This window comes from Lepisma saccharinum, chromosome 4 (assembly GCF_977018435.1).
Source record: "Lepisma saccharinum chromosome 4, izLepSacc3.1, whole genome shotgun sequence".
NCBI classification, from domain to species: Eukaryota; Metazoa; Arthropoda; class Insecta; order Zygentoma; family Lepismatidae; genus Lepisma; species Lepisma saccharinum.
The window spans coordinates 113,470,976-113,488,243 of NC_139232.1; the positions used below are offsets into that span (position 1 = coordinate 113,470,976).

Below are 17,268 nucleotides of genomic sequence, written 5' to 3' on the forward strand. Positions count from 1 at the left end.
GCGAAACAGAAAAGGGGAAGTTACAAGAATGTCGCTTGGTAACTCGAGTAGGTCCAGCCCGACCGCGTCAGAACTTTCTGTTGTTGAGGAACAAAGGTGCGTTCCAAGAGTAACAATGGAGGAAATTCGTTTGCCGCTTCCGACATTTGAGGGAAATGTAGGGAAGGAAGATGCTTTTTCGTATCTGGATAGGATTCAAGATTACGCGAGAACGCTGAAAATTTCTGAAGATGATCTTCTGAAGCAGTTTATTCCTCTTTCGTTGCGAAATGAAGCGAGGGAGTGGTTTTTGTTCACGGAACCGTTCGGTGATTTTTCACAATTCAGGCATAAATTCTTGCAGGCTTTTCACGGATTGGATTATCAGAGAGAAGCAGAGTTATTTTTGTCGCAAAGGTTTCAACTTGCTAACGAAGGATTGACGGAATACGTTCGCAAAGTTGACAGGCATTTTAGTAGGATAAGGAATTCGGCTTCTGCGCAGGAGAGAATTGACTTTGTGAAGTCGCACTGCAATCCGGTATTTAGGGATTATTTGTACAACAAGACATTCACTTCTATGAGAGAAATGAGCGAGTACGCGCTAGAGCTACAAACGGAGTTTTTGGAAAGGCAGAGATTCAAGTCTTTCGTTTCTGAAGACGAAATTCGCAGCTGGTCGCTGAGGCAGGAATGCGAAGAGGAGGGGGGAAGAAAGAAATCTGATATTTTCTTGGACCCTGTGAGCATTGGTTTTGACCGCCCGAAAGTCGAGCGCTTGAGGGCTGAACATGTGGTTTCACACCCTCCGCCCTCGCGGCTTGCGGTGAGGGATGAAAACAAACAGAACCGCTTTTCGAAGGAAGATTGCCAGAGAAATAAATTATGCTACACTTGTGGACAGAAAGGTTGCAGAGCTTCAAATCACCGTAGGGAAAACAAGATTAATGAACAAGGGAAGGAGGTAACAAAAAACTCGTAGAGTCGCCACGAATTTGTCAAGTTCGTGGCGTGGAAACTGCAAATTTTACGCGGAAGGAAAATTTTTCACCTCACAATGTAAATGTAAAAGACGTAAGGGAACCTATCGTTTTATGCAACGTGGCTAACGTGGAAGTACACGCATGTATTGATACGGCGTCGTCCAATAACTTTGTGTCTTTGGAGGGTTTCGAGAAGATGAAGACAAATGGAGTGAAATTGAAGGGTTGCAAAACGAAAGTAATACTTGCGGAAGGAAATGTGGAATCTTTGGGGAGTGCTTACGTGAATATTAAGTTTCACGGACACAAGGCTCGGGATCAGATATTTGTATTATCTAATGCTAATCATGAAATGTTAATGGGAAGGACATTAATGGCTAAGCTGGGACTTATACCCATGATTCATCGTAACGGGTGGGCAATTGAGCCTGATCTTTCGAAAATCATGCCTTTTGATTCGCCGCCGACACGTGACAGCGTTGATGCTGTTGGTTCAAGGGGACTGGGTTCGACCACGGATGGAGTCGAAGGAGTCCGAGAGAACGTTTCTGCTTGCGGAGCGGAGACACGTAGCAGCGACATCAAAGGGGAGGGGGTTGACGAAGAGAGAAGGATTGCCATGCTGATGGAGGGTACCGATATCTCAGAGGAAAACAAGCCGAAATTGATTGCCATACTGAGACGGCATATTGATGTTTTTCAAGATAAACCGGGATTAGCAAAGGATTACGAGGTTCGTTTGGATGTGAATAACGAGAAGCCGTTCCGAGCGAAACCTAGGCCACTTTCTGAGCAAAAGAGGAAATTAATGAATCAGGCGATTGAGCAGATGCTTGAAGACGGGATCATTGAAAGGGGTGATACAGATTACCTTTCACCGCCTATTCTTCATGTGAAGAGAGATAACACATGTAAAGTGATCATCGACAGCAAAGGCTTGAATAAGAGATTGGAGGCTAGACGTAGAGAAATACCTGATATTAGGTCAACAATATGTAAGCTTTCTGGGGGAACTATATTTACAGTTCTGGATATTGCGTTTGCATTTGCAAATATGCAGATTTCTGAAGATACTAGAAAATATGCAGGTTTCTTGACAGAAATGGGAACGTTTAGATACAAAAGGTTATTTTATGGCTGTCGTAGTGGACCCTTTCACCTTGCAGAATTGATGCAGAAGACGCTAGGGGAGCATTATCAAACTGATGCAATATGTTATTATGATGACGTAGTGATTGCAAACGCTACCGAGGAAGAACAACTGAGTGTGTTGGATTCTGTCCTGGGAAAGATGAAAGACAAAGGACTGACGATTAGTTATCGAAAGTCACGTCTCTTCAGAAAGAAAATTGATTTTCTTGGGTTTACAATTACAGAAAATACCATATCTTGTGCGGAAAGTAAGAGGAAACAAGCAGAGCAATTGCAGCGCCCGAGAAATATCAAGCAGGTTAGGAGACTAGTAGGCTTCTTAAATTTTCTGTCAACAGATTTCATAAAGGACCAGGCAAAGATATCGAAACCGATCACAGACTTGTTACAAGGAAATAGGAAATTTTCTTGGGGAAAAGAACAAGAAGAAAGTTTGCAGAAGTTGAAGAATGCAATTGTAAATAGTCCTGATCTCAAGATTCCTGACGTTTCGAAACCGTTTCACTTGTTTGTAGACTGCTCTGACATAGCGCTTGGCTATATCGTCGCTCAGGAGGACGATAAAACGAGAAAATTGCAGACTGTTGCATTTGGGAGTAAGAAGCTGTCTGAAACTCAGCGTTCTTATTCTGTCACAGCGAAAGAGTTATTTGCATTGACCATGGGTCTGGAGAAATTTGAATATTACTTTCTGCAAGCACCGGAAGTGATAGCTTACACTGACCATTCTGCGCTCGTGGATATCTTGAAATCTTCTCAGATTCCGAGCCACATAAACAGAATGATAAACAGGGTGACCAGGTTTCCAGTTACAGTAAAATACATTGCCGGTAGAAATAACACAGCGGTTGACTACTTGTCGAGGATCGAAGCGGGATTCTCCGAAAGGGAGAATTACATTGGATCTTCGGATGCAGAAGAGAATTATCCAATAGAGGACATCAAGCCTGAAGGATATTTCAGATTAGAGATGCCTGATGGGACGATAATGGAACACCATGAGATTCCTAAAGTCGAAGGCAAAGTGTGTCAGAAATTCGACCGGAAACAGAAAAGGAAAACGGAAGCGATGTTTACAGATGCAGCTGGCAACACTGTAAATGGAAGACAGACGGACGGACAGACAGAAACTTCGCCGCCCGTAGATCTTAACGATAAAGAAATGTGGAAAGGAGAACAACAGAGTGATCCTTACTTGTCGAAATTAATTGGATGTTTAAATGGAGAAGAAGTTGAAATAAAGGATTCTCGAGAGAAGAGAAAATTTGACTTTTATCTGCAACATTCCTGTCTCGACGATGATGGACTGCTTTACCGTTTCGTTGACGAAAACACTGGACTTTATCCACCGTTTAGCTCCAGATTGAAGCTGTGGGTACCAGAGAAGTTGAAGAGTGAAGTACTTAAGTCTTCGCATGATGATTTATTATCTGCGCACTTAGGACATGGAAAGACATTGTTTAAGGTTCTAGAGAATTATACTTGGGATGGAGTAGTCAAAGATGTCAGTAACTATTGCAAAAGTTGTATCACTTGTCTTCAGTATAATCCTGACAACAGCAGAAAGATGGGATTTATGAACTCGAGGAAATCTACTGCGCCTGGATACAAAGTGTTTCTGGACATTTTTGGACCACTGCCTACAAGTACGAAGGGGAGATACAAGTACTGTTTAGTCATTCAAGATGAGTTCTCAAGGCACATTAGTTTGACACCGCTTAGAACTACAACGGCGAGGACAATCTCGCAAGCATTCTTGAAGTACTGTTTTCAGTCAGGTTTCCCGAAATACGTTGTCAGTGACAACCAGAGTGTATTTCGAAGCAAACTGTATTCACAAACGTTGCGTTCTGTGAATTGCAAGCCTGTCTATATTACGCCATATAGACCGAAGGGAAACAAATCAGAAGCAGCGATTAAGATAATCAAGCAAGCACTTGGGAAGTTCTGCAAGGAACACTCGTCGTGGGCTGAAAACTTGGACGCGATAAGTTTTGCCATTAATAATGCAACGAATTCGATGACTGGATTGAAGCCGTCATTCTTGTTCTTTGGACGTGATTTGTACACACCGCATGACACTCGGAAAATTGAGCTTCAGAGGGAAGATGGAACCGGGGAGGACGTCACGGCGGAGAGACAGATGGATTACGTCATACAGTTAAAGGAAAGAATGGGCGCGGCTTTCGAATTTGCAAGAGAAAAAGAAGAAAAGACGAGACAAAAGGCGTCAAGGGCCTACAATAAGGGCAGAAGAAGGGCTAATCTTCGTGTCGGAGATCGAGTACTACTTCAAGAGCATAGGATTTCATCTGCTTTTAATAAGCAAACTGCGTGCTTTTTCCCGAAATTCAAAGGGATCTGCAGAATTCTGAAATTCACTACTCCGAATAATGTTGTTTTGGAAAAGGAAGGTGAGGGGAAGAGAGTTCTGGCTAACGTTGACCAGCTGAAGGTGATTCCGAGAAGAAATTTGAGAAGTGTGAGGGAAAGCACTCGTCCCTAAATTCTACCCTGAGAATCCATCTCAAGGGGAGGGGGTAGAAGGGCTGTGAAAAATGGTGAAAAAGAAGCCGAAAAGTTGACTTCTAGTTTGTACAGTAGTAATTAAGTTCCTGATTTATTGTCGCTACACATTAGTGTCCTGGTAAATTTATTTCATGTGAATGTAAGATTTAAATTACGGACTGTTGGATTTTATGTTATGTAAACCTTTTACCGATAAAAGGAGATGCATATTCTGCACACGAGGACATGAGATTTTCATCGCTAAGAGAATGCTGAAGGATGGCAGTTCGATGCCCGAAGAGGGAAAGGAAAGTTTCCTTATAGATGAAAAAATGGGAAAGCCATATTAAAGTCGGGTCGTGTGATCGAACGATAGAACTTTTTGAAAGCATTTGAAGCTGAAATTCGGCAGGAGTCGAACCGAGTACTGCAGAAGTCCCAGACGCAAGGACTAGGAAACTAAGGAGCCGGGAGTTCTTCGGATGGACCGAGGAGGAGGCTGAGTCGACCCTAGAGCGGGAGCTGGACATGTTCTTTGGAAGGTGGAGGAGCTGAATCTGTCTGCACCTGGGAGCAGTCCTGATGACCAGATGACCGAGATGTTCAGGAGGTTCCAGGATTCCTGAGGAAGAAACCGTGTGGAAATAGGACATTTAGTGCAGTGAAATCGAGACTCTTCTTTTCAGAGACGGTTGTGATGTGTGGTGAAAATAACGTTATCAGTGAACTTTTTCTTTTCAGATACAGTGCTTAACTTTTCTCAGTAACTTTGAAAGACAATTCACATAGACTGAAATTTTAATTTCAGATTGAATTGTAACGCTGGGGAGGGGGAATCTGTTACCCTGCCCCCGTGTCAGGGCAACAGTGTTTTCTTTTCTTATTGAAATATTTATTAATATGTTAATTAATTAGGTAATTACGTGTATAAAATTATGTATATGTGATAAGTGTACCTCAATTTATTATGCATTTTTAGGTTCGTATTTTTCCATGTATAAACACCATGTAGCTCTCTGTTCTTGCTTCGTGTTTCGAACGTTCAAAAGAAAGGCGGGCAGTTTAGCTGTTAAAGATTAAAAATTTTGAAAGAAGGGCGGTTGGCAACAGACGCCAACCAAACATATATAAACTCCCAGATGAGAGTGGGGGACGTCGGCTGTTGGAACTGAGACTTGGAAGGGAGAGGCTGTTTTTTTGCTTCGGTTAGCTAGGACCGGAGGACAGGTCTCCCGAAACGGATGCTGTAAGAGATTGGATTCAACAATAAGGGGGGAACCCCCGAATGTATCCTAACCTCCACCCGCATACATTCGAGGGTATGCGCATGTCCCAGTGCCTCTGTGAAAAACTGGGACGGCAGTTGCTCGTTTTACGGTTCCCCCGTTATTGTTACGCTCCATTACTTTATTTGAAATTTGCATTTTACATAAATCTGGAAATAAAAATTTGACAATTACAATAATATTTAATAACATAATATATAACATAAATATAATTTTGTATAATTACATTGGTATCAGTACAGTACAATGTTAATACATCTATACCTTTTATTTTTTACATGAACCTTAGCTGGAATATGTTTAAAATACGATATAAGTATTGTGTGTATGTATGCATTGTTTAACATATACCGGATTTCGGGATCCGAAATCTATAGTGTTGAGAGCTCACGCGCCCTGCATATTACAATTTTCTTGCTACAAATAGTGCATAGGGAGCCAGAGAGCGACAGTAGATCAGCATGTGGTTTAAGACCATTGATTTGAATTATATTAATTCAGTTGGATGGGTATGCTTCACCTCAGAGGCTAGGTGTTCCGCTGTCGGTCTCCAGCTCCCATATTTTGAAGATAGTTTGATGCGATTATGCGTGGTCAGTTCCCATTTGGAATTGTAAAATGTGTGTAGTATTGTGTGTGTGGAAGAAAGTTACCTGCTGCCTTGTATATCTGTTTGCTGAAATGAATACACTTCAGCAGAAAGCAGCATAGTAGATATGAATTATTGATTGATAAAATAGAGTTAGTACAATACAAAAGGTAAAAGTATTTGAAATATTAATGAATGTAATTTTGAATGAGATTTATGGATTATAATTTATAAATGGATTGTATGATATGTAGTTTAGAGAATAACGCCGGAGTACCGACGTTTGAATGGTAGATGGTGTGCCAGCTAGGTGTTGTGAGTTTGTTTTGAAGCCATTTCTCTTTCCATTTAATCCTTATGTCTTACTCCTGGTAATCGGACGGGGCGAATTCTTCTCCGCTCTGAGGCCTCCCTTCGTCCAGTGGAAACCACACAGTGCCTTCGTCTGGAAACATTGGTGGGTGCTTCCTCCTCCTCCTCCTCACCTTCCTCCTCTACAGGAGTAGGAGGCAAAGCACGAGAAGTAAGGGGCCTTCCAGCAGTTCCTCTCCTGGTTTCCATGGCAGATTGGGTCTGTGGTATGTGTATTGGCTGGGGTGGTCGCCTTTGCTGTTTCTCGAATCTTCCCAGCTCCTCCAAAGACACGGCGTCTGCGAGTGCCTTGAATCTTCCTATCTGTTGCTTAGATAGCAGGATTGTTATATCATATGTTGGAAGTTCCCTCCTCATGTTTTTGATGTTCTCACCTGATCCTAGGCAGAAGAAGACCTTGTGCTCTGGGGTATCTTCCGGAGCTTCGCAGGCAATGCATTTTGTAGAAGTTCTGCTGCCTATCCGGTGTAGATGCTCTCCGTAAGGGCCATGGCCTGTCAGGAAGTGCATTAAGCCCTTTGTGGCATGAGCAGATATCAGTTTGTTTTGACGTAGGTTTGGGAAGAAGCCGAACGTCCTTCTTCCATTCCGGGCAACGTCCCATTCCTCTTGCCAGGCATCCATGAATCTTTCTCTTATCTCCCGTAGAGTAGGCAAGAAAATTCCAACACATTTAGTAAGGTTTTCCTCGTCTCCCTTCCTAAACCAATATTTGGCCGCCCTCCAGCGGACCTCCATATCCAGCGGAAGGTATCCCGTAAGGGCAAGCAATGCCTCCGTAGAGACTGTTCCGAAGGCCCCCGTTACTCGCAGAAGAATCCTACGTTGAGAGGACCTGAGCATTCTGATGTTCTTTTTCAGTGTCAACTCCTCCATCCATGTGGATGACGCATATGTGGCTATTGCTTCATAAATTGACTTGGTATATGCTTCCATTATGCTGGAATTTAGATTAACTTGGTATGATGTCAACCTGGTGAGTTTTTGCATTGTGATTTCGGCTTTGGTAGTTATTTTTTGTATGTGTCTATCGAATTTTAATCCCTCACTTATGGTTACCCCAAGATATTCAAAATGTTCTGCTCTTTGAATGATAGAGCCAGATAGTTTTATCGATGGGTTTCTCCTGGTGCTAATTTTACCCTTTAGAAACAAGTATTTTGTCTTTTCTGCGGATAGTTCTAGCTTGGCTTCCTTGCACCATATTCTTAGGGCCTGTAGAGCTTCATTTACTTTGTGCTCAACCTTAGCACGGGAGTCGTCTGCACATACCATAGCTATGTCATCCGCGTAGGCAATAACTTTTGTAATGTTACTGTTATTACTGAGATCACGAAGGCAGGGTTCTAGGTTAAGGTTCCATAAATGAGGTCCAAGCACCGACCCCTGAGGGCATCCCTTAGTTGAAATTTTGGAGAAGGTTTCCTCGTTCAAGGTTAGTTGAACCTTCCTGTTCCTGAAGTAATCTTCTAGTAGTTGGATTATTGTTGACGGACAATTCAACTTCCTGAGGGTAAGGAATAGCCACGGCCACCATAGGTTGTCGAAGGCTCCGCTGATGTCCGCGAATACTGCCACCACTATCTTCTTGTCTGATGTTTGAGCCTCCTTCTTTAATTCATTTACTGCATCTTCAGTTGAGCGACCCTTCGTGAAACCGTACTGGCGGCCAGAGCCTCCAATCATGATCAGAAACTCCTGCAATCTCTTATTAATCATCTTCTCGAACAACTTCCCCAAGGTGTTGAGTAGACAAATCGGTCTATATGACTTCAGGCTTGTTTCGTCCTTCTTCCCATCCTTTTTTATTATTACCAACCTTCCCTCTTTCCATGGGGTAGGGAATTTCTTGTTTGCCAAACAGTGGTTGAACAATGCTGTTATGAAATGAATCGTTTTTGGCAAGGACAATTTAACGACTCCAGCTGGAATGCCGTCAGGGCCCGGTGCCCTGTTGCTCTTCATTGTAGCCAGTTCACGGGCAACCTCCTCCGGTTCGAAAGGAACTATAGGTGTGTTGTTCGGATATCCTTCGTTTTCCCTTCTCGTTGCTACATTATTTTCATTGTCAGTTTCCTCATCATCATCCGGAAGGAGTCCACTAAGGAGGGCCTTTCCAGTCTCTTTCAGATCTCTAGTGAGGGTGTCATCTGGTTTTCTTATTGTTGTTATTCCTTGGCTAGGTTTGATTTTTTTGGTCATGATTCTGTATGGGAGACCCCACTTATCCCGCTCCAGGTTACCCTCTACAAATTTTTTCCATCTCTTCTGCTTGAGTTCTTTAAGCTCTTTGGCGTATAAAGCCTTTGCTCTACGATAATCCTCGAGATATTGGTTCCTATTGCCTTGTATGACAGGTTTTTGGTATAACTTGCGGCTTTTCCGCATATTGGCTCTTAGTACATCCATCCTTGCCGACCATGGTCTGATTGGGATATTTTGTCCTCTTCTCGGTGTGGATGCTGCAATGCCCATTTGTAGATTTTTTGTGAGCAGGGTTGCCCAATCGTCAATGCTTCTATCCGGTCCTAGATTTTGAGGAAGATTTATGTTTTCGAGAAGGATGTTTGCATCCGTCCTGTTCCAGTTGTATGTTATAGCTCGATCATTTTTGTTTTCCAGTGAGGTTCCCAATTTTATATTAAAAGATATCAGATTATGGTCGCTGGTGGTTACCATATCATATACCTCCCAGTTTTCTATGAGCGCTGACATTTGATTGTTCGTTAAGGTTAGGTCTATGTTGCTGCTTGCCCCTGCTCTTCCCCTGTACGTGGGTGGATTCCCTGGTAGGTTTTCAATGTTGAGATTCAACTCTGCAATGAGGTCGGTCATCTTTTTTCCGTTATCATCAGTTTCCTTGCCGAACCAAAGGGGAGAGGAAGAGTTACTGTCGAGTGTTACAAGAATTTTCTTCTTGGCATTGGCCAGGCAGGCGTTCCTAATGCGGGCAGTGTAGATTTCAATGTTGTGGCAATATTGGCAATAGCTGTTTATTATGATGAAGTTCATCTTTCCGTAGTTTACTTCTATGCAATTTGTATGCGTGTCTGAGAAATTCGAAATTTTGAGGATAGTGATGTTCTTATTGAACGATACAATTGCTGCTTTCGTATTGCTGTGTGGATTATAGATTAAGGTAGCATCAGTTGGTGCATGTATTAGTTGTTCATTTTGTAAATATGGTTCCTGGAGTAACAGCATGTCTATATGGTTTCTTTTTGCCGGGCAAGCTAGTGCCTTGGTGTCCAGTTTACAGGTAAAAAGGTAGTTGTACTGGATGTTATTTTTGAAGTAATTACGGTGTGCCGGGCAGCCTAGTGCCTTGTCACCGTAGAGGTTGAGAAATGTACACGTCGGGCGGCCTAGCGCCTGTTAAGACGTTTCTTGGAGTAACGCGAGTCTACCTTGTGACAAGCGTACTTCAGATGTAATTCATGAAATGTAAAGCATCCAGGTACAAACAATAGAGATTCCAACATCAAAATTAGAGTTTTGGCCCGATAAATAATTAGAGAAATGAACGTTCGGATACGACTTGTATATACTTCAAATTTTACGTTAATTAAACTATAGAAAATATCCAAAATTTCAGTTATTAATTTCACACAATAGCAATAAGGTTTCGCAAAGGTTATCCGTTGTCTCTTGTAGTTAATTATATAATTATGTTGACTTGAAGCAACCCACGTGCATTGTCGTACAAAGAAAGATACCCCTAGACAAATCAGAGCCGAGTACGAAGTGCACCGAACCTCGAGTGCGGAGGTAAAGTGTGGGGGGCCAGACTAGTAACAGTAATGATTCCACTTTTCACAATTACAGTTACAATTACAATTGAAATAAGCACGTAACTTGTTGCAAGGATGCTGGAAAAGGTGCCCTCCCAAATACAAATATTTCTGGCGCCTTATTTCTGACATCTAATCTTAGATTAGACATCGCTACTTTTTCCTCAGTTGTCGCGACAGCGCCGGCAGCTTATCGGGGAGTTGTCAGCCGCGAGAGGGCGCTTCATACTGCACGTGTCGGCAGTGATGCCAACCGTAGGGACATTTCCCTACTCATAGGGACTTTTCACTAAATTTCGCCCGCGTAGGGACAGATTTTGCCAAATGAGGGAAAACGTAAATACTTTTTTCAATCTTGGAAAATGACATTTTTTGAATTAGTTTATCTGGATACTTTTGCGAGGAGGAGAAAAATGAACTAACTAACAAATCTCCATCAGAATTTTGGAACATGGTATCGGTTACCAAAAACTTTCAAGGTAAGTTCTTTTTTGAAAACATTTCCACTCTCGCGAAAATAGTGCTAACATTGCTGCATTCTAACGCTGAAACAGAAAGAATATTTTCAATGTTAAGTGATACAAAAACAAAAAAGGGAAATAAAATGGGACCAAAATTGTTAAAGACTACAGGAAATACAGCATATATCACCAACCAACATCTATCTCTTCACAGCAGCAACATGTATGACTTCAAATAACATAATCAACAGTAAACGACTCAACGTTATTTATTAGGGGTGTGCGGGATCCCGAAAAGTCAGGACCGGGATCGGGAAAAAAAATTCCCGTCCCAATCCCGACTTCGGGAAATGACTTCCTGACTTTTCGGGATCCCGAGCAGTCGGGAAATACCGAATGGTCACTTTAAAAAGTCGTTAATTCTCGACGTTTTCTGCATTGTAAGTTTCTGGAACTTATCGAAAATTGTAAGTTTTTATTCTAGAAATGCAAAAACAATCACTTAAAGTGAAAATGACTTGTAGAATTCGAGATTTCCAGTGCTTCGGGAAATTTCGAAAATTTCCCGTCCCGAAAATTTTCCGACTTGGTCAGGAAATTGCAAATTTTTAAGTCTCGAATGTCGGGATTTAAAAAAAATTCCCGTCCCGACCCAAAAAATTCTGTCCCGCACACCACTATTATTCATTAAGGCAAGAATTTACAATACCGGACCATTCTGTAATTGTTTTTCTTGTATGTACGCATTGCTTGCATTATAGAATTATTTTCCTGTAGTTTACGGTTATTACAAGCATAAGAAAACAGTTTTTCTTTGTGACGTTTCAGGAGAACACACGCTCCTTTCATCAGACATTTATTTTCATTTTGATTAAAGATACAGTTATAACAATGGTTAGTAATTTTTTAAACAAAAAGAATCTGTTATATAATGGATGTTGTCAATGTTACATTGTTGTAATATAGGGATTCTCACATAAAATTGCAAAAATTTTTAGAAGTTTTAATTTCAAAATTGTTTTTAAATCACCAAGAAGTTTGGAATGTACATTTAATGAATTCAAAATGAGAAACTCTCTACCAGATGTGGAAACCACAGGAATATATAATATAAGTTGTTCATGTTCAAAAGATTATGTGGGACAAACAGCAAGGAAAATGGCAATAAGATGGCACGAACACGATTTGGACATTATAAATCTAAACCCAAGAACAGGTTTGTCAAGTCATATCATCGAAGAGAAGCATTTGATTAAAAAGAGAAGGGTTTTAAAAAGATTAACGGGAAACACAGCGTTGAATGTCTGGGAAGCTTCGTTCATTGCAGAAGAACACTGGAATAAATTAAATAATGAAAATGGTAACATAGATCCAGTATGGAGTTTTCTTTTTCACAAATGGAGTAAGCCACCATCTTTAAAATTTAATGTAACAGAAAACATCAAGAGACTTTGTGAAATCAATGATGAATTTGAATTACCTGATGATATTTTGGATTCATAATTATTTTTTTTAAAAAAAATCTAAAAATCTGAAATAAAAATAAAACAGACTGCTTTTTTCACAGTCAAGTTGCTATATTACAACAATGTAACATTGACAACATCCATTATATAACAGATTCTTTTTGTTTAAAAAATTACTAACCATTGTTATAACTGTATCTTTAATCAAAATGAAAATAAATGTCTGATGAAAGGAGCGTGTGTTCTCCTGAAACGTCACAAAGAAAAACTGTTTTCTTATGCTTGTAATAACCGTAAACTACAGGAAAATCATTCTGTAATTTCTATGCTACGTCTTATACTAACGAAATAATTAGTCGTGATGATTTATCTCAAGTCAACATGTTGGGGTGAGGTGAAAAAATTGTTCATTAACGTGTAGAAGTTGTAAAACAAGCTTTTCAATTCTCGCAATGATTCTCCGTATACAATTATGGTAGCCATATTTGTTGATATGAACAAATTACAATTAGTTACGCTGTCTACAGCGTTGCCACACTGTTGATTTCATACTTGGAGAGCATGGATTGTGTAAGAATGGCGGAAGAGAACAGTAAAAAAGTTGTTAATGTTGTACAGATTGTTAGGTGGAGTGTGCAGGAGGATGGCTCTGGGCTAATTAATAAACTTATGGATTTCAGTATATTGCCCAAAGAACGTGCTTACATGTGACAGCGACAATAATGATGTAGAAGAACTGATTTGATTACAGGTAAATTTGGCAACAGTACATCAATCATAAAATTGCAGGATGCGAAAATGGCGTCTTCGATGATGAACGTTTGCCGTTAAAGTGCTACGAAATAAAGATTTTTTATCGGTTCGTAATCACAATTACCGCAAATCCATTCAGGAATAGCCCCACTGACCATTCTCGGTAAGGTTAGGTTAAGTTAGGTTAGGCAAGGCAAACATAGTTAAAATTTGGGCTCGAAAAATACATGCACGGGTAGCCCCACAAACCATTGACGGATAGCCCCACGAACCATTCAGGTACGGTTAGGTTAGGTTAGGATAGGCAAACATAGTTAAAATTTGGGGTCGTAGTAATATCAGGAATGTATATTTCGTTTTTTAAGTATTGGAAACACAAAATCTTCTGGTAAATAATGAGAAATCGTGCCGATCGCGGACCACTCAATTTCACTTATTTTGCAATTTCTACACGTGACCCCCCAAATGTTAACTTCAAATTCGTGATTAGGAGGCCTCAATTAGTGAGTATGCGAAATATTACAAAAATCGGGGAGGGGTCATGTATTGTAAATTCGCTCCTTCATTAATTGTGGAAGAACCGAGCAGAAAGATTTGGTAAGTAAATGTGTATATTTTATCTTCTGTTTTGGATGCTCATGAGGTGTTGTTTTTTTTAGTCACTTTACTTGGCGTAGGGACATTTGGTCAGTTGTAGGGACATGTTGACTACGTCTGTAGGGACATTGCCGAAAAATGGTTAGCAACACTGTCGGCTACCAGACGTAGTCAGTGTACGTTCATGTTCACTTCTGTTTGCGTTTATCAGTACGCGTGTTGTTTATACTGTGTTATTGTACTGTGCTACTCATGGCCAGTGCTTTATTGTGTGTTAATTGTTATTCATTCATTACTTATGCCGTTAAACAAATATAGTCTTGAACAGAGAGTTTTTATGTACGATAATTACGTGAAAACGAATTCTTGCAGAAAAGTGGTCAGGGAATTACGAGAGACAGGATCTCTTGAACCTAAGAAACATGTTGTATTGCTGTTGAAGGAGGTAATTTTCAACATCTCTTATAACACAGGAGGTTAGTGATCATCATTATTATTACTTTTAAATATCATTTTACGCTTTCGGTTTGCTTTATGCGCCGGGATGCTGTCTTCCATTTCTGTCAACTGACGATAAAGTAGCGATGTCTAATCTAAGATTATATGTCAGAAATAAAGTGCCAGAAATATTTGGATTTGGGAGGACACCTTTTCAAGCATCTCTGCGACAAGGTACGAGCTTATTTCAATTGAATTGTAACTGTGAAAAGTGGAAACATTACAAAACAAGCGGTTTCTGTTACGGACTTCCTGAGCGCAATTTGCCGGGACCTGTTGCATGAAGAGTCCGCCAAACGGCCGACACGCTGGCGGTGAACGACTGAAATAACCTCCCTGTATATCTAATACATAAAATAAATAAAAATTGTTGCGGTAAAGGAGGTCAATTTTTTTCCTTTTTGGAATATGTCACTGGTTCTAACAATCCATTGGCTACCACTTACGGCTTCCTGACAGCCCACAAAATAGTTGAAATTACACAGATATTGTTGCCTCCTGTGGAAAGTATGCCTTAAAAAATATGTAGTAATGTTATTGGAAATTTTGTAATCAAGAATTAATTAAATTTGAAATGAGTTATACATGAATGTGCAAATTGATATTTTTGTCATTTCCTAGACATCAAAAAATTCCTCAATGTAGCTATACCTTACGTAGACATGCATTTTAGGTTAATAACAGAGGTAGGGTATAAATTCAATGACAACAAAAGCTCATACAAAATAACTAACACAAGACTTTAATAATTTTATAACAGAACTACAAGAGGAATTCACATTACTAACAATGCTTAATGATTTATTACAATGAATGACATTGAATGGCATTTCACTATTTCATTGCATTTTCAGCATCTTGGCAACATTCTTCATTTGGTCAACTGCTAGCTGAAAAGAAAAAAAATTATACATGCAGTAAACAGAATAAATGTAAATCATTATATACAATAGCAGCTGCTCTACTTATTGTTCAACTATTCTACATTCATCTGGATGAACCAACTGCTTTAATGTTTCTTGGAGGGACCTCCATTCACTCACATGATGAACTGGCTGTCATTAAACAAAATATCTCTATCAAGCAATTTTGAGAATTGTTAACTACCAGAATAACAATGATGGAAACCCACCATCCAGCAACAGGAAAGCTAGTGTGGGTTTTTCTGCTACTAGTATTGAAGGAACATAATGATTGACAGTTGATCTTCAAGCAGTGAGGCTAACGGAAGTGTCCACGAAGGTAGGTTTAAGAAGAGAACAGACTACATTTTCCTGTGTGCAAATGCTCCAACAAGCTAAGTTACTATACTAGTTTCTGGCTTCACTACAGTCACAATTATTGTTCTTAGCAATAAGCATTCAGAGTACATGTAGATTAAGTCAGTGCTAGAGGAAGTAGCATACGTAAGATCTTTTTTTTTTTTTTTTTTTTCAAAGGGAGCTGGAATTATGAAGGGGGATATTACATAGGTGCATTTTGGGGGGAGGTGAAGGATACACTATAAAATATTTTGAAATTACCCTTTTTAATCTACATTTAAGTGTAGGTCATTTTAAGATGGGTTGGCATTTGCCACTTAGGTTTTCCCAGAGTTCTTCCTACGCTAAAAGTTGCAAAATAACATTATGTAGTTCTTTTAGTTGCACCTGTTAGCCAAAACCACAAATGTTCTAAACCTTACTTAAAGATAACAGCATTTTAATATACAATTTCCCAGAAATAAAAGGTTTTATATTTGGATAAATGTCATCGGTAAAATGTACACCTACTTATGACTTTCTATTGGGTCATAGAAGTTAGCGTAGACATCTTTCAACAAAAAGTAGTCAGAAACTGCATTAGGTGAAGAAGTCAAAATTTTTGCACATTCGTGGTTTTGGCATTAGAACAACATGCAAATGGAAGGATATGTATTGTCATTTAATTTCAAACATGAGAAAATCATGTTAAAAACAATAAAAAAAACATACAAATGCTGGAGTTCAACCGCATCCCTTCAGTTTATTTTAGTTCCAGTTTATGTTCAGATAGTCTAATCAGGACAAGATTTAAGTATAAACTGGAATACGAACCACTGTGCATGTGCCTCTTGCCGGATCGATCCAAAGACAGCTTGAAGGGCGAGGAGGCCCTTTATCTCGCCTCAATTCATGAAATATATGGTATAAGTAATGTATACATTATGTCACCGAAGAAAGTCTCACAACGTTAAAGGAAACAATTTTTGTTAAAACGTTTTTCTGCTTGATGCTTCATTTCGATGCTGTGAACCCTTGACATGAAGAATTTTATCCCGAATATATGAAATGAGGCAGCACAGGCTTACAACTGTAACTGACTGATTAAGTTTGCAATTAAGATAAACAAAAAATATGATTTATCTGTCAAAAATCATGTAGATATCTGCTTTACGTATATCTGAATAACTCAGACATACATAAATTATGTATGTAAGTTATGTAAATTCGAGGCGAAACTGAGATTACGAAACTTGTATCGGTACCATATTTATTTTCAACATAATCTCTGTAGATACATTGTACCCCCTAAGTAATTTAATTGCATTGTGAGATTTGTGATGTGATGTGAAAAGTTTTTATTCTCAAATTCTTGGCAACACCAGTGATCGTCCCCAGAAGAGGAAGGAAGAACTAAAATACAATAAAAATGGTAACATTAAAGACAATTAAAAAAAAGAAAAGATTGTCTACTGGTCTTTGTTCCATTTACACTGACTTGTACCTTACATTATTTGATAATGTCTAATTTTAGTGCTTCCTTCTCTGAAAGATAAGTGAAGTAAGAAAAATTTGAGGACAAAAGCTCAAAT

At 39.7% G+C, this 17,268-nt stretch overlaps 1 protein-coding gene across 3 annotated transcripts in view; it reads right to left on the bottom strand.

Moving 5' to 3' along the window:
* Window positions 1–15,154: 15,154 nt before the first annotated feature.
* Window positions 15,155–17,268, bottom strand: part of LOC145986789 (sorting and assembly machinery component 50 homolog B) — a 32,895-nt gene continuing 30,781 nt past the window's right edge. For 2 of the 3 annotated variants that reach the window (XM_083121216.1, XM_083121214.1), the window contains exon 11: window positions 15,155–15,325. The gene's annotated coding sequence lies outside the window, so the exon portion shown is untranslated. The remainder of the gene's footprint in view (window positions 15,326–17,268) is intronic. The other variant, XM_083121215.1, reaches the window with a different exon arrangement.